Source organism: Lissotriton helveticus, chromosome 7, assembly GCF_964261635.1.
Source record: "Lissotriton helveticus chromosome 7, aLisHel1.1, whole genome shotgun sequence".
NCBI classification, from domain to species: Eukaryota; Metazoa; Chordata; class Amphibia; order Caudata; family Salamandridae; genus Lissotriton; species Lissotriton helveticus.
Window position 1 is genome coordinate 1,338,634,140 of NC_136068.1, and position 24,898 is coordinate 1,338,659,037.

Here is a 24,898-nt window from a genome sequence, read left to right on the forward strand (position 1 = left end):
GTGTCCATGTACGCGGATGACATGGTATTGTATGTAAGGGAGCCTGAGATTTATCTGGAGGGGTTGATACGAGAATATATTCGCTTTGAGTGGTTTGCGGGCCTGTCCATAAACTGGGAGAAATCGATTATTATGCCACTCACTGACAGCACAGTGCACTTCCCGCTCAACTTCCCCTTAGAATGGGCTACCGACCCGGTCCGATATCTTGGTATCTGGATACACCGTGATCCAGATGAAATGCTTCGGGTGAACTATGGCACGGCGATTTCTAAGCTCGAGGACCAGGTGGATAGATGGAAAAGACTACCACTGTCTCTGGCTGACCGAGTGGCATTGATCAAGATGGTAGTCCTCCCGAGATTTTTGTATCTATTTGTAAATGCCCCGTTAGCACTCAAGAGCCATTTTTTCGCCACGCTTCGTTCTTTGCTGATAAGCTTGGTCTGGGGGGGCAAGAAGCCACGCCTGAGCTGGACTACTTTGACGAAACCATATGAGCTCGGAGGATTCTCAATTCCGGACATGCATCTTTATTATCTGTGTGCCCAAGCACATTTTGCCACGTATTGGATATCAGCTCCGCCCTATACGCCTCACGTTGCTGTGGAGGCCGGGGCGTCCGGGCCGCTGCAAGCCATGATAGTAAACTCTCAAACGGCATATGAACGGAACGACGTGGATACGGTACGTAGCACGGCTGCGGCCTGGAATGCGCTCGGTCAGCGTGCTGGTAAACTTCCCCTGTATGCACCGGCGATGCCCCTTTCGTGGCATGAACACATATCAGTGCTGGGGGACACAGGGGCGCTTCGCCTTCTGAGATCTGCCGGTTTGCACCTCATGGGGGATGTATTCCAGGGTGGCACCTTTATCACATTGGCGGCCTTTTTGGCAAAGGGCGGCAATGCCAGCATGGCTACGTTTATATACATTCGACTCCGAGCTGCACTTCGGAGCCACTATCCGTCTTTTCCGGCAGAACCTCCGGTGCTGGAAGGGTTGCAACTCCTTTATTCGGCAAAAGACAGAACGAAGCTGGTATCTCGGTTATATAGAGCTGCGCAGCGAGATGAGGGTGTGTTGGATGCTAGCTCCAAAAGTAAATGGGACGCGGTGTTACAGCACCCATTGACGGACGATGAATGGGAGGAGTGCTGCTCCATGACGGGTAATTATGCAGCAAATGGCAATTTTCGACTTATTCATTATAAGTATTTGCATCAACTCTATTATACTCCGGTGCAATTGTGCAGGTATGGGCTTCGTGAAACCGATAATTGCACGCGTTGCGGACTTGGGCCTGCGGACTTTCTGCATCTAGCTTGGGGTTGCACTAAGGTGGGAGAATTCTGGGCTGCTGTGGTCGCGACAGTATCTGCTATGGCTGAGGTTGTGATTGACTGTACCCCTCGAGTGTGTCTCCTAGGCTTGATATCAGGGGTCCCGAGGGGAGTGCGTAAACTTGTATGCCTGTCGCTGCAAATGGCTAAACGAAGGGTTGCAGTGTGTTGGGGTGGTAGGAGAGCACCTGCCCTGCAAGACTGGCTGAAGGACCTGGCGTACTGCCGGGATCAACTGCTCTGTTACCACGAAGAACTGCCGGCTGGTTCTCGGCCTACCGATATTTGGGGACCATCCACTGCTTATATGCTTGCTAGAGCGGAGTCTGAATCTGAGGCCGACTGAAACAGGCTGCGAGGGCCCTTACCACACTTACCTTCTACACTGGTGGGAGCAATGGGACTACTGAGGCAAGTTAATTGACTGCACTGCATTGATATGAGGCATGGTGCTGACAGGTTCCTTATCCTTACAGGTTTTTCATTGTCTAACTTGGCTTGAGTGTTTGGCGAGAACGGGAGGCGTGATGTCGCTTGCTGCTTGACCTGATTTCACTGTACTGGCTGTGCTCTGTATATAGGTTGAAATGGTTACCTTATTTAGGATCGCTAAGCTTACGACTTACAATGAGAAATTGTTGATAATGTTCCTATGGGTTTAACAGTTATGGACAAGTGGAGCGCTCCACAGCACTACAATAATGCATACTTCACCATGCTGTATCCACTTAAGTCATTTGTGCTCTCTTTGATATGATAGCCATGAGGATTTAACTGCGGCCGGCCCTGCGGGGTTGTTGGCGGGACGCTGTGTTAACTGACATAAGTTTATGGAGCGGCCGGCCCTTGGAAGGTTGTAGGCCACCAGCTGTGTTCACTTTCTTACCAAGCAATAAAGGTTTTTGAAAACTTAAAAAAAAAAAAAAAAAAAAGACTCGGGGACCCTCTGACAACTGGGGGAACCCCCGACGGAACTTTCCTGCCTGCTCCGGTGCTGCGGTTGAGCCGCTTCAGACACCGCAGGGGGACGTGCTGCCCGACGGAGTCCAGCGACCCCTCAGCTCAAAATGGCGGCGGCCCCGGGACTCCGGAGCTCCGGATCCCCCAGCGCGACCCAGCAGCCGCAGTGAGTGCGCCGACGGGCGGCCTGGAGTGCGGCGGGGAGGACCGCCCGGCGACCGGCTCGGAGGTCCTCTACGAGGGAGAGGAGTAGCACCGGGTGAGCGGAGCTGAGCCCCTCCCCCCCCCGGCCCTGCGGCAATTCCTTCCTGCCCGAACTCGAGGCCCCGGCACGGGCGGGGCCTACCACCGGGGGTGGGTGAGCCCTCCTGACTAGCGCAGATACTCCACGGCTGCAGCTCCGGCGCGGATGTCGCCCCCCGGGGTGGGTGCGTTCCCAGCACCGGGCCCCTGAGGCTGCCGGCCCAACACCCGTGTTCTTGGCCCGACTGCTGGCCGGGTTCATCAGCCCTACCCCCGCCCACGAGAACTGTTGAGGAGTGAAGGGCCCTCCCTATAGGGCGCATAGAGGCATTGGAGAGACCACAGAGGTCCCGTGCACGCTGCGGTGGCCTCTGCCGCCCTGTAGGGCCGACGTGATTGGGGGTGTGCGCGCTGGCCTGGCTGCGGGGGCCCTGCGACGGAGTTACGGCCTGGCCCGGGCCTGAGGACGGGGCCTGATAGTGCCTTGTGGAGCGAAGGGGCTTGACTGTACTCAGCACCTGTTGACCAGGCGGGGAGAGGACCCGGAGGTGAGAGAGACGTTCACCCCCTTGCCTGGCGACGGGGTGGTCGGGGGGCACTGCGGGACGGACTTGGCACCCGCGACGAGGATCCCACACCAGCGGCCCCTGTGGCGGCGGAGTGCGCGACTGGCGCGGCAGACCCCCTCGACCAGTGGATTTACGGCAAGCACACCACTATGGGAAAACCGAAGGGTCCGAAAGGAGAGGTCAGCCCTAATGCGGACCTTCAGGAAGCAGCACCTCCGCCGCCCGCAGACCTGCAGGGCCTGCAGGACACGATCCTCCAGGCGATCGCGGACACGAGGGCCGCCCTACACCGCGATATCGCGCAGGTGTCGACAGGCCTTGGTCTCCTTCGTGCGGACCACGCAAAATTGGCGGATAGGGTCAAGGAGACGGAGGATAGTATTGCAACCTTGGCACCGGCGCAGAAATCGATGGGGGATCGACTCACCGAGGCGCTGGACCGCATTCAAGCCCTAGAGAGGCAAGCCGAGGATGCCGAAAACCGCAGCCGCAGAAACAACGTGCGCCTAGTGGGCCTTCCGGAAAAAAAAGAAGGTACGGACATGGTGGGCTATCTTGATGACTGGCTACGCACAGTAGTGGCCCCGGAGGGTCTCTCCCCCTTCTTCACATTGGAGAGAGCGCACCGTGTCCCAACCAGACCCCCGAAACCGGGACTGCCCCCTCGCCCCGTGATCATCAAGCTGCTGCACTACAAAGATAGAGACTGGCTGTTGCAGCGGGCCAGGGATGCCGGTCCCTTCCACGTGGACAACAGTAAAGTCACCCTGTTCCCGGACTATACGTTCGAAACCCAAAAGCAGCGCGCCTCCTTCCTCTCCATCAAAAAGGAACTCCGCACGGAAGGCATCCAGTACTCTCTGCTGTTCCCCGCCAGGCTCAGAATAGAACTGGACGGCAAAGCTCATTTCTTTGCAACTGCGGAGGAGGCCTGGGCCTGGTGGGACACCTACAAAACAGGCACGGACGGGGCGCTTTTTGGGACCGAGGAGGTGCGCAGGAATCAACCTACGAGGAAATCGCGGAGGCTCAGGAGACTACGACGGCACACCGGACAGCCAACGCAATCCCAAACGGAAAGTGAGCGGCAGGCAGCGCTCCAGGCGGTGAAGGATGTTTCTGGATCGACTCTGCATCTTTCGGAGAGGGACACTGGCTCAGAGCGCAGAGGCTCGGGGTCTGAAACTGAATTGTCGGAGATGGGCAAGTCCGGCGGTCCAAGGCTCACACCACAAACCTCGGAGGTTGTCATTGGCAGTTAATCTCCCGACATTGGCCTCCGGACACATGTAGAGGACACGTCGATTGGCCTCCGCACGCACCTGAGCAGGACGATGTTAGACTGCTGTTTAGTAAGTTACACTGTATTGGGCGGATGGGGTCTGTGGAGATGAACTTGGTATTCTTAGTGCCTAGCTCACGTTCCCCAGAGCCCATAAGGCTTTCGTGATACCAATCACGTACACATTGGAGTTTTGAGCACGATTGCTCGCCAGTTTGGATGGGAACTACTCTGTTGCGGTTAGGTCCTGTTCTGGGGGGGGGGGAGCCTGGAGTAGTTGGGGACACTCGGGGCAATGTTTGAGGGGAGGGACTGTTGAATTTGTGGGGAGGGTGGGACATGCTGTTGAACCTATTGTCTGGTTGCTAACTGAACCTGAATTGACTCTTGCCCAATGGGACTATGGCTAACATGGGTTCTTTGAATTGTGTGTCCTGGAATGTGCGGGGGCTGAACACGATGACGAGGCGACACAAAATCCATTCCTATCTGGTTCGAAGGGGGGTGCACATTGCGTTCCTACAAGAAACCCATTTGACGCAAAAGGAGGGAGTGGCGCTACAGCGTAGATGGTGGGGCCACCTCTATTACACTACATACTCGGCCTTCGCTAGAGGGGTATTAATTTGGATCAGAGCGGGTGTCCCTTTCCAGATCACTAGACACACTGTGGACCCGGATGGGAGGTTCGTTGCGCTCGCGGGCCTGCTTAGAGGCCGACACATTGCACTTGTTAGCATATATGCCCCCAATGTGGACCAAGCGACATATTTCACTAAACTCTCTCGTACATTGGCTAGTTACTTAACTGGTCCGCTGCTGCTGGGGGGGGGACTTCAACTCAATAGCGGACGTCTCCCTGGATAGATCGCACCCACCGCTGCAGGCATCCCCGGTACACAGACTAGCGAAGCTCCGAGCAGACTGGCAGGGAAAATGGAACTTATCGGATGCTTGGAGGACACAACACCGAGGGACTGAGACTACTCATTCCACTCCAGTATTCATGACCTCCATGTCCGCCTCGATACCTTCCTATGCTCGCACGCTGTGCTCCTGTCGGTAGCCCGGACGGAGTACCTGGCGCGAACGATTTCCGACCATAATCCCTTACTCCTCGCATTGAATTGGATGAATGTGCCCGCACTTATCCCGACATGGCGGCTACGGCCGGACACGCTTGATGACCCACCCTTCCGCGAGGCGTTGGGAGAACGAATTGAACATTACTTCGCGGAAAACGAGGGCACAGCCTCCTCTAGATCTATAGAGTGGGACGCATTTAAAACAGTGGTGAGAGGGCATTGTATTGGGAAATTTGCGGGAGCGCGCAGGACACTGATAGGGGATCTAGACAAAGCAGAATCTGCACTGCGGGAGGCGGAGCGGGAACGCCCCAACCACCCTGAACTTCAGGATAGAGTCGGCAGTGCGCGGGAAGCGGTGGCGGTTGAAGTAGAGCGCCTGCGCAGCTTCGACCATAAACCGTACCTGACGAGAACCCTGGCGGAAGGAGACAAACCTGGGGCACTCCTGGCTTAGTTGGCAAACCCCAGCAGACACAGCACGCCAATTATGACCCTGAAGGAGGGTGAGGACTGTATACTCCGAACGCAGCCGGAGATACTGACCTGCTTACGCTCCTACTACGACCGGTTGTACCGGACCCGGTTGGTGGACCAGGGGATAGCTACGGACGCCTTCCTGGCGGACCTGCACTTGCCCCAACTAACCCAAGAGGACGCTGAGTCCCTGGGCGGTCCGATAACTCTGACAGATATCAGAGGCGCAGTGAAACACTTGGCACGCAACAAAACGCCGGGTCTAGATGGATTGCCCGCTGAATTCTATACCAGGTACCTTGACCAATTGGCCCCGCGCCTCCAAATACTCTACAATGAGGCCAAGGAGGTGGGCTGCCTCCCTTGCTCAATGCGCGAGGCCATAATGATTCCCCTCTTAAAGCCTCGAAGGGACGGCACGGACCCGGCGTCCTACCGTCCGCTCTCTATGTTGACGACGGATTACAAAATCCTCAGTACCATCTTAGCCACCAGATTACTCTCCCACATGCAACATTTAATCCATAGAGATCAATCGGGATTCATACCCACTAGAAATACTACGCACAATATACGCAGGCTCCTTAGATTAGTGTATGACCCCCCTCCCGTAGCGCAGTCCCCCCTGGTGCTGGCAGTTGACATTGAGAAGGCGTTCGACAGCCTAGAGTGGGATTACCTTTATAGAGTAATGGGTCTCTTTGGACTCGGTGAGGGGTACATGGCGTGGACGAGGGTACTATACGCGTCGGCGAGTGCCAGAGTGCGAGTCGGGGCCTTGATATCAGAGAGTTATGGGGTGTATAGGGGAACCAGACAGGGTTGTGCGCTATCCCCCTTACTATTCGCACTCGCAATGGAACCTCTAGCGGCGACTGCCAGAAAGGGGGAATACTATGGAGGCCTGGACTCTAGGGATGCCCGCCATTTTATTTCCCTGTATGCAGATGACCTGCTCCTTTTCTTAGAGAATGCGGGGGAAGCGGTGCAGGGGGCCGAGAGGCTGTTGGACCGCTTTGGCGACATCTCGGGGTTACGGGTGAACTGGTCGAAGACTTGTCTCTTCCCACTGCGGAGTGAGGGGGAGCGTCCCTTGTCCCATTCATTGGCGCGATGGGAGCCCAATTGTCTTAGCTACCTGGGAGTGCACATTTACCACGACCCTGCGAACTTGCTAGACGGCAATATCGGACGCTGCATCAGAGCCCTGCAGGGTAGTATCTCCTTCTGGGCGACCTTGCCCCTATCCATGTCAGGTCGGGTATCACTACTGAAAATGATAGCCCTTCCGAGGCTACTGTACTTCTTCCGGACCCTTCCAATATGGATCCCGGGGACAACCTTTAAACGGCTCAGATCAATGGTAATCTCCTTTTTATGGGGATCAGGCAGGCGTAGAATCGCCCTAGCGACGTTGACCCGCTCAAAACACGAAGGTGGTCTGGCAGTCCCGGACTTTGAGTCATACTATCTTGCAGCCCAATTGCAGCACTTTACGCAAGAGGTTGCACGAGCCTACCGAGGCCCAGAGCACGAGAGGGACGCCGTAACGCCCCGGCATGTTCTGGCATACATAACCATGCAACAGAAATTAGTCCTTAGGGATATCTCCCGGGAGGAACGAACACTGCGGCTGTGCTGGAACAAATCCCAGAAACGAACGGGGCTGAAACACCCATATGCGCCCGAAATCCCACTGGGCATGGTCACAGCGCTGCCGCACGGGGGGGACTGGTCGGGGCTGCAGGATTGGGAGGAAGCGGGCTTACAAATGTAGGAGACCTCTATGACGACGGGGTTCTGGTCCCCTTCCAGACACTGCAAGAGCGATATGACCTTCGAAGAGGCGACTATCTCATACACGCAGCGGTGGTGCGAGCCATTCAAGCGCACTGGGGCGAGGGGCTGGCTGAACCACAGACGACACAGGTGTGTCAATATGCAATGATGGCAGCGGGGACATTCAAAGCAGTGTCTTTATTCTCGACTGTCCTCAGAAAACATTCAACCCCTCACTTCCCTCAAATTGAAATGGGAGGCGGACCTGCAGAAAGAAATTCCTGACGCGACGTGGTCCCAACTTGTACGCAGGGCTAGAAATAGTACGAGAAACACACGCTTCCAACTCATACATCTATATATCCTCCACAGAGCCTACCTGACACCGGGCGAAGTGGCGCTGTATTTTGGAGATGCAGAAGCGGCGTGCCCTAGGTGCGGCCTGTTGGAAGCGGACTTACTTCACATGCTCCGGGATTGCCCTCACATACAGGAGTACTGGGACGAGATAGGCGGTACATTGAACACCGTGACGGGCAGGGAGCTACCATATAGTACTGAGGTCACACTGCTTCACTGGTTCCCCCACACACGCAAAAATAAATTAACAAGCAAGTTCATAGACATGGGGCTGCTTCTCGCCAAGCGGGAGCTGACCAAGGGCTGGAAATTGAGGAAGGGCTTAACACACAGGAGATGGCTGTCCGAATTCTTGAAATGGGCAACAGCCGAAAGCACACTTAGGTACCAATTAGCCCGCCGCAGCTCAGATGAGAAAGCGCAGGACTCGGCGAGAGCATGGGAGGCGTTGGTCCAGGCTTTGAGAGACGACGCACTGGAGGAGCTAGATGAGGTAGAAGCTGAGGGCCCCCCGATCCCTTTAGCGCCCATCGTCCACTCGGCACCGCTACCAGACACACACACGCAAGAGAACATTTGAAACTCCTTTGACATACACCATGTTCATGGACATTTACACCAGGCATAGGCTTAGACACACTGTGGGGGAGGGGGTGGGGCGCAGGCCGCTGCAGACTCCTCAGAACCCCGGCGATTGTGAATAGCAGCAGCGAAGGGGAAGGAGGGAGTAAATACAAAGCAGAAACTGATTGTTTTATCCTCCTCAGGAATAGCTCAACACATCCGTGAGCACACCTAACCCGTTTGACTCGCCGCCCGACCTCCGGGTTGAGGGCTGAATGGCTGTGTATCCTATTGTGTTGGGACATGAACGTGCAATTACGCTGTATAAGATGCTACTGCAACTGCTCTGTAAAGTTCTGCAATAAAAACTGTTTTACAAAAAAAAAAACAGGTCAATTAGACGGCACCCACTGGAGCTGTGGGGTGTCAGACAATAAGCTATCAAAAACTGGTGCATGCAGCACTCTGCATCTTCTTTTCTCTCTAGCCTGGTCCTGAGAGCTCTGTTCAATGTATACATGAAGCACACGACCTCCCCTTGGACCTGGCCACTGCAGAGTCACTTTTGGGTGTTTTACATTAAAGCTGTGAAGATATGCTTGGAACTCTTGCCCTGGATTGGCGGGCCATTGTCAATCTTAATTTCGCCTGGAATGCCTAGCAAGGCCAATATTTTCTCCAATTCCCTAATTCTTGTTTCTTTAGAACGACTTTTCTTCTGACCTTGGGGGTGCCCGTTATTATATAGATACCACAAATCCCACATTTTTCAATGTTAATCTAAGAAGGAAGTAGTTACAAATAGCCTTGCATGGGTGAGTACCCTTAGGTGCCTATGTCTATCTCTTTGTGTCATGAGGTGTTTTACAAAATGTACTATTCAAACAAGGGAAAAATACAAGAGATAAATACAAGAGATATGACAAAACCGAGAGACGAAGAGAGCACGAATATTAATAAGGTATAGTGAGGAAATGAAACAGAGAAATTGACCTCAAGAAGGTGTACAGAATAAAGGGCATAGAAGAGCGTTGATGGAGTAGGCTAGGGGGCAAGGGTTTCAGAGTAAGGATTAGGAGATATAGCCATGGAGTAAATCAAGTGTTTAATTGTCTGGTCTTTTGTGGGTATCGACCTGTCAGGAATTCCGACTATTTTGTTGCATGGTAGTCTGCTGTTGGTAAAAGTGTAGTAAGGTGTGCTTGATCAAAAAACCCTCAGTGATGAGTGTACCTGGAAGTTTCAGATGCAAAGTTGGGAGATGCTGGTTGGCGGACAGCCCAGAAGTATAAATGGATCCACAATGCACATGGCAGTAGATAGATATCTGTTGTTTCAGAAGCTACTAGTCTTTTGTCCAGTTAGAACACTTGAGCTTCTCTTGGAGTGTGGGTCAGGGACTGAGTGTGGTCTAAAGGCACATCTAGGGTACTTTATGTTATGTTATTTATTTTTGTAAAGTGCTCATGTATCCGAGGGTGTCTTGGCGCTGCCTTGAGGAAACGTATAGAACTAGGATTGAATACTGATGAATAAAAACAGAGTGGAGGAGAGATGGATTATTGGCTAAAGAGCCATGTTTTAAGGGCTTTCCTGAAATGTGGGATATTGGTTAATGCCTTCATTTTGGGAGGAAGAGAGTCCCACAGCATAGCCGTTCCAACCACAAAACCTTTGCCTCCTCAAAGAGTTTTTCGGAATTTAGAGACTACGACCTTTTTGGCAGCCATAAAGCGTAGTAGTCTAGTGGGGATGTACCATGAGAATTTTTGAATGAAATAGTCAGGCCCAATTTATTGTTGTGCTTTGAAAGCACAACGACGATTCTTTTCTTAATGGGTAGCCATTGTAGCTCTCTAAGTGCAGAAGTAGCTGATTGATGATTAGGTAATACAAACAGGAGCCGGGATGCAGCATTTTGTAGTGTTTGTAGTTTTGTCAGAAGCAGCCGCGGTCAGTGCAGGTAACAGCAGTGGGGAGGTGGGGCAGTGTAAGGGGGATTTCGAGGGATGATGCAGAGGGAACATTAATTATTTATTTAATTTACCCTCTGCATCGTCCCTCGAAATCCCCCTTTACCCAGCTCCATTGTTCCTTCGATTTAATCTGCATGGACAGCGGCTGGTCAAAAGATTTTGCTGGATGTTAATATACAGAGTGTTGCATTAGTCTAGTTTAGACAGGACTAAGGGAGTAACCACTATTTTCTGAAGATTAATAGGAATGAAGTGAAGAATCTTTCTGATTATTCTTAGGATGTAAAAAACATAGGATGCAATTTAATTTACCTGGCTGATGAATGTCAGCCTACTGTTAAAGATGACTCCAATGTTCCTTACGTTTTCCACTGGCTTTGGGAAAGCACCCATGTCCCAGGGCCTCCATTTGGGGGAGCACAAAGATGTGTTATTTCCAAAGATGAGAATTTCAGTTTTTTCCTGAATTTAGTTTCAAACTGTTTTTGTTCATCCAGTCCCCAATCTTATTCACGCAGGAATTTGATGACCATGTGGTCCGGGTAACCTGAGACTGAAACAAAACCACAATTTAGGTGTCATCAGCATAGGAAATAACTGAGAACCCAAATGACTTTATGAGTTTGGTCAATATTGTAATGTATAGATTGAAAAAAGTAAGACTAAGTGATGCTCCCTTTGGGACACCACATGGAAGGGTAAAAAAATTAGATACATATTCATCCATTGCTACACATTGCTCATGTCAGGACAAGAAGCAGATTCCGAGAAAAGGGAGACATTCAATCAGAATATTGTGATTGACCGTGGCACATGCTTCTGAGAGGTCTAACATTGATGGGGCAGCATTTTATCCTCTAATCTAAAGGAGCTCTTATGTTTTGAGATGTGACAATAAGTGCCATCTCTGTGCTGTGTTGCCTTCTATAGCCAAATTGCATACCATCTAGCAGGAAGTTTGTACCAATAAAAGCAGTCAACTGTTGGCTAACTGCCTTGTGTATGATTTTTGCTGGAAGTGGCAGCCAGGGTATGGGCTGATATTTACTCAGGTCAGTAGCAGGGAGATTGTTTTTTTTTTTTAAATAATGGCAAGATGGAAGCTCTTTTCCATACTTTTGGAAAGTAGCCTGTGTTAAGCATATCGTTGAAGATGTTTGTTAGATGATCAGCAGTTAGCGGGGAGAAGTGAATCAATGGTCCCAAGCCAGTGAGTAAAGAGTTATCATCCGGTAGGCAAGGAATCCCTGTATGATTTGCTGTAAAGAGTGAACAAATATAAATGGATTGGAAAAAGGAGGCCATTGTATTGCAAAAGTTCTTGCTAGAATTGGTGTTCTTGTCTTCCAATATGTTTGAGAACGATATCACCATTTCGAAAAGCTCTTTTACTGATTCTGTGGTAGTTTCAATTTGTTGAGTGAAAAATAATGATTTTACTTGAAAAATTATGGTTTTGTAGTCCTTTAAGGATTTTTTGTATAGGTATTTGTCCTTAGTATTGTAGTGCTGTCACCATCGTCAATTCTAGTTTCTTACACAGTTGTTTTTGCATTTTGAGCCTGAGTGCCAGGGTTCAGAGGGTATCAATCTGTGGTTTGTCAATTTTTTTCGGGACTAATTGAATGGTCGCATTATGTATCTAGAAATGTTAGTTAGCGACTGTTTAGTCTAGAGTTTTTGCATACGTTGGAGTTGATTTAGAGGGAACAGATTTTAACACGCCTGGGTCTAATTTGTGCCATGAGGATATCTTTTTCAAATTTGTGTAATTATACTTGGGGGTGGGGGGCAGTTTTCTTTGGGGGGATGATGTCACAAATTACTGCAGAATGGTTGGGCCCTATAAGGGGTAGACCTTTTGGAATTTTAACAGGTAGTATCAGTTAAAAGCCCATCAAGGGTGCATCCTGCCACACAAGTAGGGTTCCGAACAATCTGATTAGGACCCATGCTACACATGGTTTATAGTAGGGTCTCTGAGTCTGAGTCTAAATGGTTTTCTAGGTAAAAATTAAAGTAACTGTGAATAGTAAAGTTGCTAGTGTTAAATCTGGACTCTAGACTTAGGGGTTGATGGCGGTGGCGATCCGCTTGCCATAATTCACCATCGGCACCCAATTCCCCCAGCCATATTACTATGGCGCAGGGGACCCCAGCGGACGGAAAGACCGTCTGCTGGTTTTCCGCCCGGTCGATGAGTCGACTGGGCGGAAAAGGTTTTCATATGGTGTTGGGGTCTGGTAGACACCACCATCCATATTAGGATACATGCAGGGATTTGCCTTTCCGTGGCGGTGTTGCCGCCATGGAGAAGGCATGCGGTCCTTGAGATTGGGGGCCCGTAGGGGCCCCCAGGTATTTTGGGGGGTGGGGGATGCACCCTGTATTTGCATGTATCACATGACAGGCACCACGTGGTGCCTGTCATGTTGTGCATTCAAATGCACACCTTGCATTTTTAACCTTGCAGTGGGTGCTGCTGGCAGCACCGCCTGCTGCAATGTTCAAAATGCGGGATGTGCCGCGAGTGTGGCGGGCGCATCCAAATTGCAAATGTGGGACCGCCGAATGCATTGCGGGTGGTCTCATTTCCCGGGGCTATGGCGGGCGGATAAAGTCTGCCCGCCAAGCTAATCAACCCCTAAGACTGAGATTTTGAGCAAAGAAAGATCTGAGACACAGTGGCCAGTAAATAAGTAGGCCACTGAAATAATTATTTGGATTTAGTCTAAATTTAAACAATGGAGCTTCAAAGTCTGTGTTATGGGGACCCTTTCTATGGGTAGGTTTGAAACTTTCTAATAAACAGGATTTCTTTCCTGTGTTTGCCACCAAAGCAATAAAGCATCATTTCCTTTCTGGCATTTTGATCTTAAATCTATGATATCTGCTTTTAGGTACATCCTTTTTAAAGTTGTGTCCATCGTGCCAACACTTTCACACATGTGCCCTCTATTGATTACAATGCAATATTGGATTGACATGTCATGGTTTGTCTTGAGCATAGAATGATTTTAGTTTAGGCTGTGGCTTCAGAAACATCACTGTAAAACTATCCGGTTCCTTGTGAATTCTGAGATTGTCAGTAACAAATGCTAGGGCAAATTCAGTGTTTCGCATTTGGCACAGGGTTCTGGAAGAGAGAGGAGCCGGCCTATTTTAAGGGCTTGGTTGCAGGTGCCTTGCTTGAAGAGATTGTTTATCAAAATGCAGTGAGAGAAAGTATTGAAATTTGCAGATAGATCTAACAGTGTGTGGGAAGTAAGACTATCTGGTTCCTTGTGAATTCTGAGATTGTCAGTAACAAATGTTTGGGCAATTTCAGTGCTTTGCACGTGGAAGAATGAGGACTGGGATGAGTCTAGCAAACAGCTGCCTTCCAGAAACACAGATAATTGTTTAATAATGCTTTTCAAAGCTATTAGCAGGAAAATGTAATAGGGAAATTGAGTAGTAGTAGGGAAGGATTTTAAAGTTAGGACAGTTTTTTTTAAGGTGGAGAACCACATTTGCCTGATCACAACTGTGAGGGACAGAGGCTGAGCTACGCAATGATTATGAAAATCCATGAGATCAGTGCCCAAAACATTGGAGACAAGAGTTGTCATTCCAGGAAGGCAAGAGGAGAGTCTGATTTACTCGACTCCAGGAAGTAAATGCCTTCCTCAGTGGAGAAGATGTCAACATCGACGAGAGAGTTCACAATCGCTGTGGGACCACCTTTAAAAGCAACTAGCACAGAATTCAGAGCTGGTAGGGGAGAGAATATGAAAGTTGGATACAATGCTCCTCTGATGGTGCGAGGGAAGCTTTACAAAAAAAGATGAATATCTTTCACTATAAAGGGGTTAAAAGCAGACTCGATTTTACTACAGTAAATGGTGGTCTGCGCCGCATGAATCGAGCGTTTTTTAATTTTAATTTTGGCTTCGTAGTCCTATATGGCCAGATCTGTGTGGGGTGGCCTTGTTAATAAAATAGAGGATGAGGGCTTCAACCTCATCAACAAGTGTGGAATGTTCAACTTCTTGAGGTACGAGTAGGTCGCCCAAGGCACCATGTATTAGTCAGCTTTGTGAACAAATATGGTTTATAAATCTAGAAACTATCCCATGACATTATTTTAAGGGTACATTGCTGACAGTATCACCTTAATTAAGCATGTTTTAAGTCCTATGAAGTGTGGTAGCTAAGCCAGCCTGTGACGGAAACTGGTCCATCAGAAGAAATGGCAAGTCAAGAATTTTGCCAGCTATACACATGCGTGGTTCATGGCAAGAAATGCCCACACGGTCAAGTCTTGCAGAGCTATCCATCCAAAATGCACTTTTGATAAAATAGTTGGAGTGTTGTAAGGATGCAAAGTGTAACCTTTTTTTGAAGGATTTTGAAGCATAACTTCATGGACATCGGAGTGCAAAAAGCATAGTAAATTTTATGCAGATGTGCCGCGAGGAATCAAACTCATTTGTAGATGTACATAAGTGTTGCTATTGTAGGCATAGGTCATTGTGGTAGCTAACAACACACATGTCTGTGCCCAAGAGGCCACGGTTGGTGTGTTCGGGGGCAGTGCAACTTCCTTTGTGTTTCACAAAGGATTGTGCATCCATTCCTCTCTTTGTTGCTTGCCGGAAGTAATGACTCCAACATGGTAAATTCCTGCCCTTAGTGAAATTATTGAGCTCAGCAGTGGAGTTCTTTTAATTTGCCTGTTCGGTTTGTTAATTTCTAGGGTCATTTAGCCTACCCATCATTTATTTATATTTCTTGGAAGAAAGAGAGGCACAATAATATAAGTATAATTAAGAACAATTTCAACAGAAATAGGGACTGGTTACCACAAGCAGGCAATTGTACCTGCTGTAATCAGGGTCTCTGTGCAAAAGGCTGGGCATAACACCAGCCCACCGTTATCTGTTTAGTTGCTGGCAGACACCATTAGGGCCTGTGCAGGGGTGCACACAGGACGCCTTCACAGTGCAACTGTCTCAGTTCCAGCTCTATAATTTTCTGCTGTAGGTATCAGTCACACCTGGCACAGTTAAGATCGGTGGGGTGGTGGGGGGTACGGAGGTGGGCGAGGTGGGGGTTGGGGAAGTTGACATAGGACGGGGTAAGTTAAATTAAATAAAAAAAGAAATAAAACCACTTTACTTACATTCGCTGCATTGCAGAGTCAGCAATGTGGCATGCGCATGGTAAGTGGTTTTATTTTTTTAATGACTTTTTTTTTTTGCAGAGGTTTATATAGCGCGAACTAGACCCGAACCGAATCAGGTATCAGAGCGCTTTACATAGCACCAGTTACGTTTCATGAGGACACACTACCCTGTCATATGTCGACATCCCCGACCCCCACCCCGGCCCTCCCCCTCATCGCCTCACAGCTCTTACCTGTGCCCGCCACCACTGGTAAGCATCCCCTTCTCAGGAGCGAGCATTCAAGGTGCACTGAACACATCCCGAGCTTGGTCAATGCCAAACTGTTAGGTTATCCACTTCTACACCTCTAGCGTTCATCTAGAAGGGTGCCAGGGCCTCCCCATGAGCTATACAGGAGGGATGTTCCATAAGTTACCCCTGCCAGGAGAAGATTAACTAACTGTTTTTGAGCTTAAGGTTGTTAGACATGTATTGGATCTCCAACAACCTATTTGCCCATGTGCATGTTTATGTTATGAAACTATGTAAATAGGCAGAACAATTCTTTAATTGCCAGGGAACCCTAGTTTGTAAGGGGTAAAAGTAATTTGATATTACACAAGGTCATTAAAGTCATGCTTGCAATATCAAATGAAAGTCTCAGAGAGAGTAAACAGCAAAATGTACCTTTTGACAAGAAGACCACATTCCTTGTAATATCCCCGTTAGAGAGTAGTGAGCTACTGGAAAAACTGGTTCCTGCAAATCACCTGTGTAATCCTTTTGCGGTGTTGCTGTTCATTAAGGATTTATGTCACAATGCTGATCATGAAAATGTTGTATTCTAAAAATATTTTTGGCGAATTATCGACAACAAAATATAAACTTTACATACTTACAAAGCAAAGTATGAAAATATCACATACAAAATATATAGTAAAACCAAAATGTCTACTACAACAGTATTTACAACAAAACTATAATATTTTTAAAAGGTTTCAATAAACTATACCAAAATATATATGTATGAAAAATTAAAAATGCTTAACAATGAAATTACATTATTCATCAATAATACTATATAAACCTAAAGTCAATATTGAATTTTGTGCTCAAAATATTTAATGTAATATTATATTGGATGTAACCTAATAACAAATTCTTACATGTCATTAAAAAAAATTGAACTTTAAAGAACATCTTAAAACATATTAAATTAAAGAAATTATCTTTTTCAGTACAAACATTGTAAATGGTACAGTATAAACTAATTTGCTTTAAAAATGTAACAAAAGCTCTGTTAGACATTATTAATTTGAAAAATGCAGTCATTTGAAAATACATAAATATATTTAAGCATAGTCATAATTTATCAAACCAATGATTTATTAAATACAAATTTATTTTTAGATTAAATCAATAATAAAATAAACCTAAACATAATTATTTGAAACTTAAAATGACAACAGAGAATTAACCAAAACATAAATGAAATATAACTGTGAAAGCGGACGCTGGGCACGAAAAACTCAGGACCAGAGTTACATCACGGAAGCAATGTGAATAACAAATTATAAAGGGCCTAGAGAAAGCCCTGGCCCCATAGGCATTGCCAGTCTGCTACATAGAAGCAATGCTTCTTTAGCACAGCAACAGTTGTTTATTAATTCCATATACATTAAACATGACTAATACCTGCCCCCAAGCCATTCTTATAGTTTGGGGCCTGGAATGGTCAGAATTCTCTCACTTGTAGGAGTGTGATGGTTTGTAGTTGTGTTGGTACTGTCATTGCCAATGCTGGCAGGGGTAATCGGTGGTAAAAGGTACAGTGGGCATCTGATGCAGGTCCTGGCACCTATTTTATTTTTTTAACAAATTAAGCACTGCCTTTCCTTCCCGCAAGCAACAACAATAGGACACACCTTCATTCCTGCTTACCGCTAGACATCTTCACAAACAGAAACCTAACTGTATATTTCAAGTAGGTGAATTCTCTCTCTTCTCCTTGCTCCCCTGTGCTCTTGTCTGGCAAGAGAATGCACATTTTCTGAGTCATATGTTCAACTGATTATTCCACATTTCACTCTCCATTGCTTTGACAAGAATAGGTTGTTTTCTTACCTAGAACTTACCTTGAACTTATCAGACACTGACATTTATTTAGGAGTGTTTTCACTTTATTTCCAATATTTCTTTTGCCATTCATTGAATCATTTGTTCCTGAACCTCTCACTTTTTCCCCCACTGTGGCTACTCTCAGCATAAACCCATCCCCGCCCTTCTTAAATGATATTGGTAAATACGAATCACAATGGGTACGATGGTTAAAGATTTTCAAAGCCTATATAATAAACATAGGTGGGAAAAGGTTCTCTCCGGTATGCAACCAGCACACACTGCTACATGATTTAAGGTGGGAAAATATTTGGAGATTTACCGAAAACAAAGGGGAGGATGAAGAGGTAAAATTAGATGTATATTACACATTATTAAAATTAGAAGAACATTTCTTTAAGAAAATCAATGTGGTGCTACTTGTAGTGTCTTCCCTAGCCTGGGTACACACCAATAACTGTGCCAAACATGTAGCTTAGTATTACTCAACATTATTTTGCTGTGTGCAACTGCAAACTCAACATTCTAAAACAAGCTTTCATGGCATTGCACTCCAACACCTACATCATAGCTCTAGGGAGTCTGTTAGGAACAGAAAGGGTTCCATTCTAAAATAACGCAAGACACTACATCTCCCTCTCTGTTATTATTTTTTTTAATGAATTAACAAATATATTCACTGAAAAAGCCACAGGTTTCAGGGACGTTATAGTTAGTTGGACATTTCACTCATGCAAAATCAGAGAAATTTGGCTTTTATAGTTAGTAGAGCTAACTATAACTCACGCCCCCGCAATGCACTGCTGATGACGTCAAATATTACATCACTCATGACATGGTCAGTGACATCACTGATTACATCACTGATGACATCACTGATGAAATCTTCCATGTCATAATCTGATGCACCTTCTCACAGCTTAATAAAACCTTTTATACACCCACTCTAAAATACAGGCTGCCAATATTGAAATCATAGACAGACCAATAGCAGTTAGTACACACCCACTCAGTGATTTATAGGTCTACACACACACACATTCACCCATACAGTAACTCATACATGCAGTCACTCATCAATACAGCACTATCATATGCACTCATACACCTATACATACACTCACACACCTCCACTCATCCGTAGACTTACTCACATACCTACTCAATCAAGCAAAGACTCACCAATACAGTTATACACAGACCACCTGACTTATTTATACAGGATTGCTAACTTGTTATATCAGGTCCCACCCCCTCTCTGCACCACTGTGCAAAGGCACCCCCTGGCCCGTTATAAGTTGGGGGATTAATAGCCTTGAACCTTGAGGGTCCCTGGGGGCCAAGTAGCCCACCAGACACCTCCAGTAAGTGCCACAGAGCTGCGTTGCAGAGAGGTGTTCCAAGCCCTCGTCCCTTTTTACATCACGCTGCAAAAACGGCTTCTGGTTCACTGCTGCTCGGAGGATTAAGTTCACTTGTGTCCTGAGGTTACCGACTCACAAGATGGCTGCCAACACTTCCTGATTTGGAGTGTTGGCAGCCAATCAGAGTGAAGCTCATGCCCGGGAGGGTTTGCAAACTCTCCTCAGTGCTCAGATACCGATATTTTTCTTTTTTAAATTTCTCAGGAACTACCGACGGATTTACAAATTTTAACAACAAGGGCGCAGTCTTATCCAAGACCTACATTTTTGCAAATTTGTTGTAATTCCGTTTAGCAGGTCGGGCTGTAGCCTGTAATAAAGTTCCTATAGAAATTAACATGGAGAAAACGCGCTTTGGGACCCCCATTTTTTCTCGGCCCCTGCGTGACAAAATACCCCGAAACTTTCAACACACAAATTGAGAGGTCCAACCATGTTTTTGGGAAAATTTTACAAAGATTTGTCAGACGGCGCCAATGATTTGGCAAATCAAAAAACGCTTATCCTATGGTAAGTAGGTTCTAATTATAACTCTATAACTACCTATTGGCGACCACCAGTATATATATATATATATATATTCACTGAAAAAAACATAGGTTTCAGGCCTTATATAGTTAGGAATTAGCATTTAAAAAACCTTTGAAATTTACTGAAAAAACCATAGGTTTCAGGAGTTATATAGTTAGGAATTAGCTTTTAAAAAACCTTTGAAATTCACTCAAAAAACTATAAGTTTTAGTGTTGTTATAGTTAGCTGGACATTTTACTCTTACAAAACCATTGAAATTGCTCCTATATAGTTAGTTGTACTAACTATATTTCGCGCACCCGCAATCCACTGCTGATGATGTCACATATTAGATCATTCATGGCATGGTCAGTGACATCACTGATGACATCTCAAATGACATCACTGATGACATCACTGATGACATCATCCACGTGACAATCACATACACCTTTTCATACACTATTAGTTAACACTTTATTCCAATCAAGATGACTTCAGGTGTGCCATACTTTTGTCATAAGTAAGACTGTTAGCGCTCTAGTTGTTCTTTAGAACACTCTGGGACATTCTGTCATTGGGCTATAGTTGGGCTACATCTGGCTGATATTTAGGCTACATTTGTTTTTTTTTTGTCTCTGGTGGCCATCTTTGGGCTACATTGGGCTACATTTGGGCTCTAACATATATATAGCCCAATGTAGCCCAAAATTTATTTTTCAAAGTTAATTTTCGTAAAAACCACTGGAGCACATATCTTGAGACATAGCAAAGGCACATCGGGCAACCAGTCCCTACAATTTTGCCAAGTTTGGTGGAAAACCATTCAGCCGTTCGGGCTAAAAGTGAGTCCAACCGCCCTATGGAAATTAACATGTGGAAAACACGTTTTGGGACCCCCCTTTTATCTCGGCCCCCGCTTGACGAATCCCCCGCAAACTTTCAGGGAAGGACCGGAGCGCCGCGAGGCAAAGTTAAGGAAAATTTCAGGAAGATTCCTCAACCGGCGCCAAAGTTATTCCCAATAGAATGTTGCGATTTCCCTATGGAAAACAATCCTAACTATATATACCTACTGGCTATCGCCAGTAGGTAATATATATATATATATATATGTATATATATACAAAACCTTTTTCCTCCCGTTTTCGAAGAAATTCACAGGCTACTTTTGATGCTTAAGTGATTTTATTTAGAGGCACGAAATCAGCAGCTCCCTACCGACGCGTTTCGCCACTAAGGCTTGGTCACGGTAAATGTGATCATTTGCAAAGTGCTATTTACATATTCAACTCATAAATATGAAAAGAGGACTTTCCTTAGTCATTCCAGACCACTTTTGTAGTCGCCATCATGGAATGGTCAGAATTCAACAACATAAGTATTGCCACATTATGCCTTACAAACAATAATTATAGCACTATATCGGCTAATATTTTGATTCATGAATGAAACTTATTTGAATTTCGCCCAAGTGGGCAATCATATAAAACTAATGCACAATATATAACGAAAATAGACAACAAATTATGTAGAAAACATTTTCAACATAAATTTTGCTCATGTGGTCTCATTAAGCTGCAATAGTTCATTCCTGAATTTATAGATCTTGCCCTAGTGGGCTATTTGCTCGTGGCTGTCCTTGTTCAGAAAAAGATTTCCCCTTGCGGAAAGTGATCTGTGGTTGCCAGAGTAGACAAAGGAGCAAGAACTGACTTACTGGTGCCCAAGCAAAAAGTTGTGAATGAAGAAGAGGAGAAAGTAAGATTTGTCACTACCTACTCTGGGCAAGCGCACATGGTGAGAAAAGTATTGACTAAAAATTGGCCAATCTTAACCACAGATAAGTTTCTGAGTAAACATATAGCGGAACATCCACAGATCACTTTCCGCAAAGGGAAATCTTTAAAAGACAATCTGAGCAGAAACATGATCTCATCCAAAAAGGGAACGGAAACCAAGAGTAGAGTTGGATTTGAGTGCTGTATGAAGTGTAAGGCTTGTAAAGGAAGTGCCAACTGTAAAAAAGTGCAAATACCCAATAGTTCCAGGCAATTTTCCATCATGGGTAACTTTGACTACAATACTGAATACTGTGTGTATTGTTTAATTTGTCCCTGTGGGAAATTCTACATCGGAAGCACCAAACACAGGGCAAAAATTAGGATATTAGAGCACAAACGAGCTATCAGGAATAATAACGAACAGTATCCTGTTGCTCGCCATTTCAAGACACACCACAACCAGAATGACAACTTATTGAAATTTTTGGTACTTGATGCAGTCAAAGATAATGTAAGAGGGGGTGATAGACTGCGACAGTTGAGAATTTTGGAATCGAAGTTCATTATTGATTTTGAGACCTCACATCCAATTGGGATGAACTGTAGTGAAGAAATGGCAGTCCACTTAGGATGAATTGTGAATTGTAACCGGTTTTGGCATCTCCTTTTAAATTTTAATATGTAAATATGTCAGGTATACTGGATTTTAAAAGACACATCTTTCTTTCATATAGGAACATGCAATAAGACCTGGAGGACTTAAAAAATCGTTTTCTGAACAAGGACAGCCACGAGCAAATAGCCCACTAGGGCAAGATCTATAAATTCAGGAATGAACTATTGCAGCTCAATGAGACCACATGAGCAAAATTTATGTTGAAAATGTTTTCTACATAATTTGTTGTCTATTTTCGTTATATATTGTGCATTAGTTTTATATGATTGCCCACTTGGGCGAAATTCAAATAAGTTTCATTCATGAATCAAAATATTAGCCGATGTAGTGCTATAATTATTGTTTGTAAGGCATAATGTGGCAATACTTATGTTGTTGAATTCTGACCATTCCATGATGGCAACTACAAAAGTGGTCTGGAATGACTAAGGAAAGTCCTCTTTTCATGTTTATGAGTTGAATATGTAAATAGCACTTTGCAAATGATCACATTTACCGTGACCAAGTCTTAGTGGCGAAACGCGTCGGTAGGGAGCTGCTGATTTCGTGCCTCTAAATAAAATCACTTAAGCATCAAAAGTAGCCTGTGAATTTCTTCGAAAACGGGAGGAAAAAGGTTTTGTACATATCGAGGGTGTCCGGCACCCGCACAGGCTCGCCGTGACAAAAGACGAGGAACAGCCGGGAATGGTTGTCAGTATATGTATATATATATATATATATATATGTGAATAAACCGAAGAAATTGCATTTCTTGGATTGTTGTGTGGTTCCTGAGAGCGTACAGCTATTATAAATGTTTTGGGATTAATGCTAACCGGCGTGCTTCACCGGAGAGTACGCCACTTTTCCATGGGTCACAGCGTTGCAGAAGAAGCGGCTTTGTTTTGAATGTATATATATATATATATATCCAAACAACAGCGTCCTGTTTCCATGTACCAGGAGTCCTCCTCACCACAGAAATACGCAGACACGGACCAGTTGAGGTGCTATTTTCATTTATTCAGTGCAAATTAGCCGCAATATATATATCCAATTTTTTCACACTGCAATAATGCAATCACTCGGTGGTACAGCATACACCAGTGATGGTATTTTATTTCAGGTTACGCGTTTCACTCAGCAAGCGAGCTTGGTCACACAATGAAACCGGGGAAAATTAAAGCATTACATAGTCATGCTTAGAAACTGACATAGGACCAAAAAAAAGGCACACTTTCACATAGCCGAGTGTCATCCATTTTGTAGTGTATTGCCTATAGAGAGATGTGGTGAAGTATTCCCTCATACTCCCTCCCTCTCAAATATTGGTCAATGTATTTCTGTAATTGTCCATTAAAATCCAAGTCATTTACAAAGGAGAAGGCTAAACCTAGGAAAACAAAAATTATTATTTTATAAATAATATATATACAATTGAGCCTAGTTGCCATGTTATTGAATGAAATGCATATTTAGCAAGTAAAGTGTTAACTCTGGAGAGAATATGACATTGTTCTTAATATTTTTTACTCTCCTTGGATTTTTCAATAACATGGCGACTAGGTTCATTTATATATATATTATATATAAAATAATAATTTTTGTTTTCTTAGGTTTAGCCTTCTCCTTTGTAAATGACTTGGATATTAATGGACATTTACATTACAAGAGGAAGAGGAAGGGGTCAGGGGAGAGGACGGGGAAAAAAACAGGAAGAAATTGGAGAAGAAGGAAACTCAAACGGCAGAGAAAACAAAAGAGGCAGAGGACGTGGAAATCTTCTCATGGGAAAAAAGCAGGAGGCCTGAGGAAACAGAAATAATGGTAGATGACATGGTAAATAGAACAGTGATCAATTTATCTTACAGACCATTATCTATGTTAAAAAAATGTACACTCTGCTTAGGACTCTCCTTCTGCCCTACCAACTCCTTTAATTATCCCGAAATCAGAGTTGATATGTTCAAATTTATTAGAAAAATCTAATTGAAAAAGTGGCACATGCTGAAAGGTACACTCCAGGTCCCACAAACTACACTCAGTAATGAAGCTAACACTTATCTCAGCATAAGAGACAGGGATACAATGATGGAAATGGAAGGGTTGTACCAGAAATTAAAACCGCATGACCTGGACACCGAATCAGAAATAAGAACAGACAGATCGGCTAATACTAAATTGAAGCCTAAATCCATGTTTTTACCCATCATGCCACATGACAATATAGATGCCTTTCATGAGACCACCATCCAGGACTTGATGAACTTTCAGAAAAGCAGAAACCTTAGAAATAACAACTCGACTAACTTTTCCAAAAAACAATGGGAGTTTATCAAATCCCTTAGTGAAGATGAGAAAAACCATTGTCCACCCGGCGGACAAAGGGTGAAATATTGTACTTTGGGACAGGGAGTCATATATCCTAGAAGCCACTAGACAGCTGTCAGACACCAGATTATATGTCACCACTACCATGCAGGAGTGTAACAACAGCATCATAAACATATGGGACACACTTAAAGGTTACCAAGAGAAGGGGATTCTCCAATGGGAAGAGTACTGTTATTTGAAATGTGATTATCCTAGAACACCGATTTTTTACCTACTACCAAAG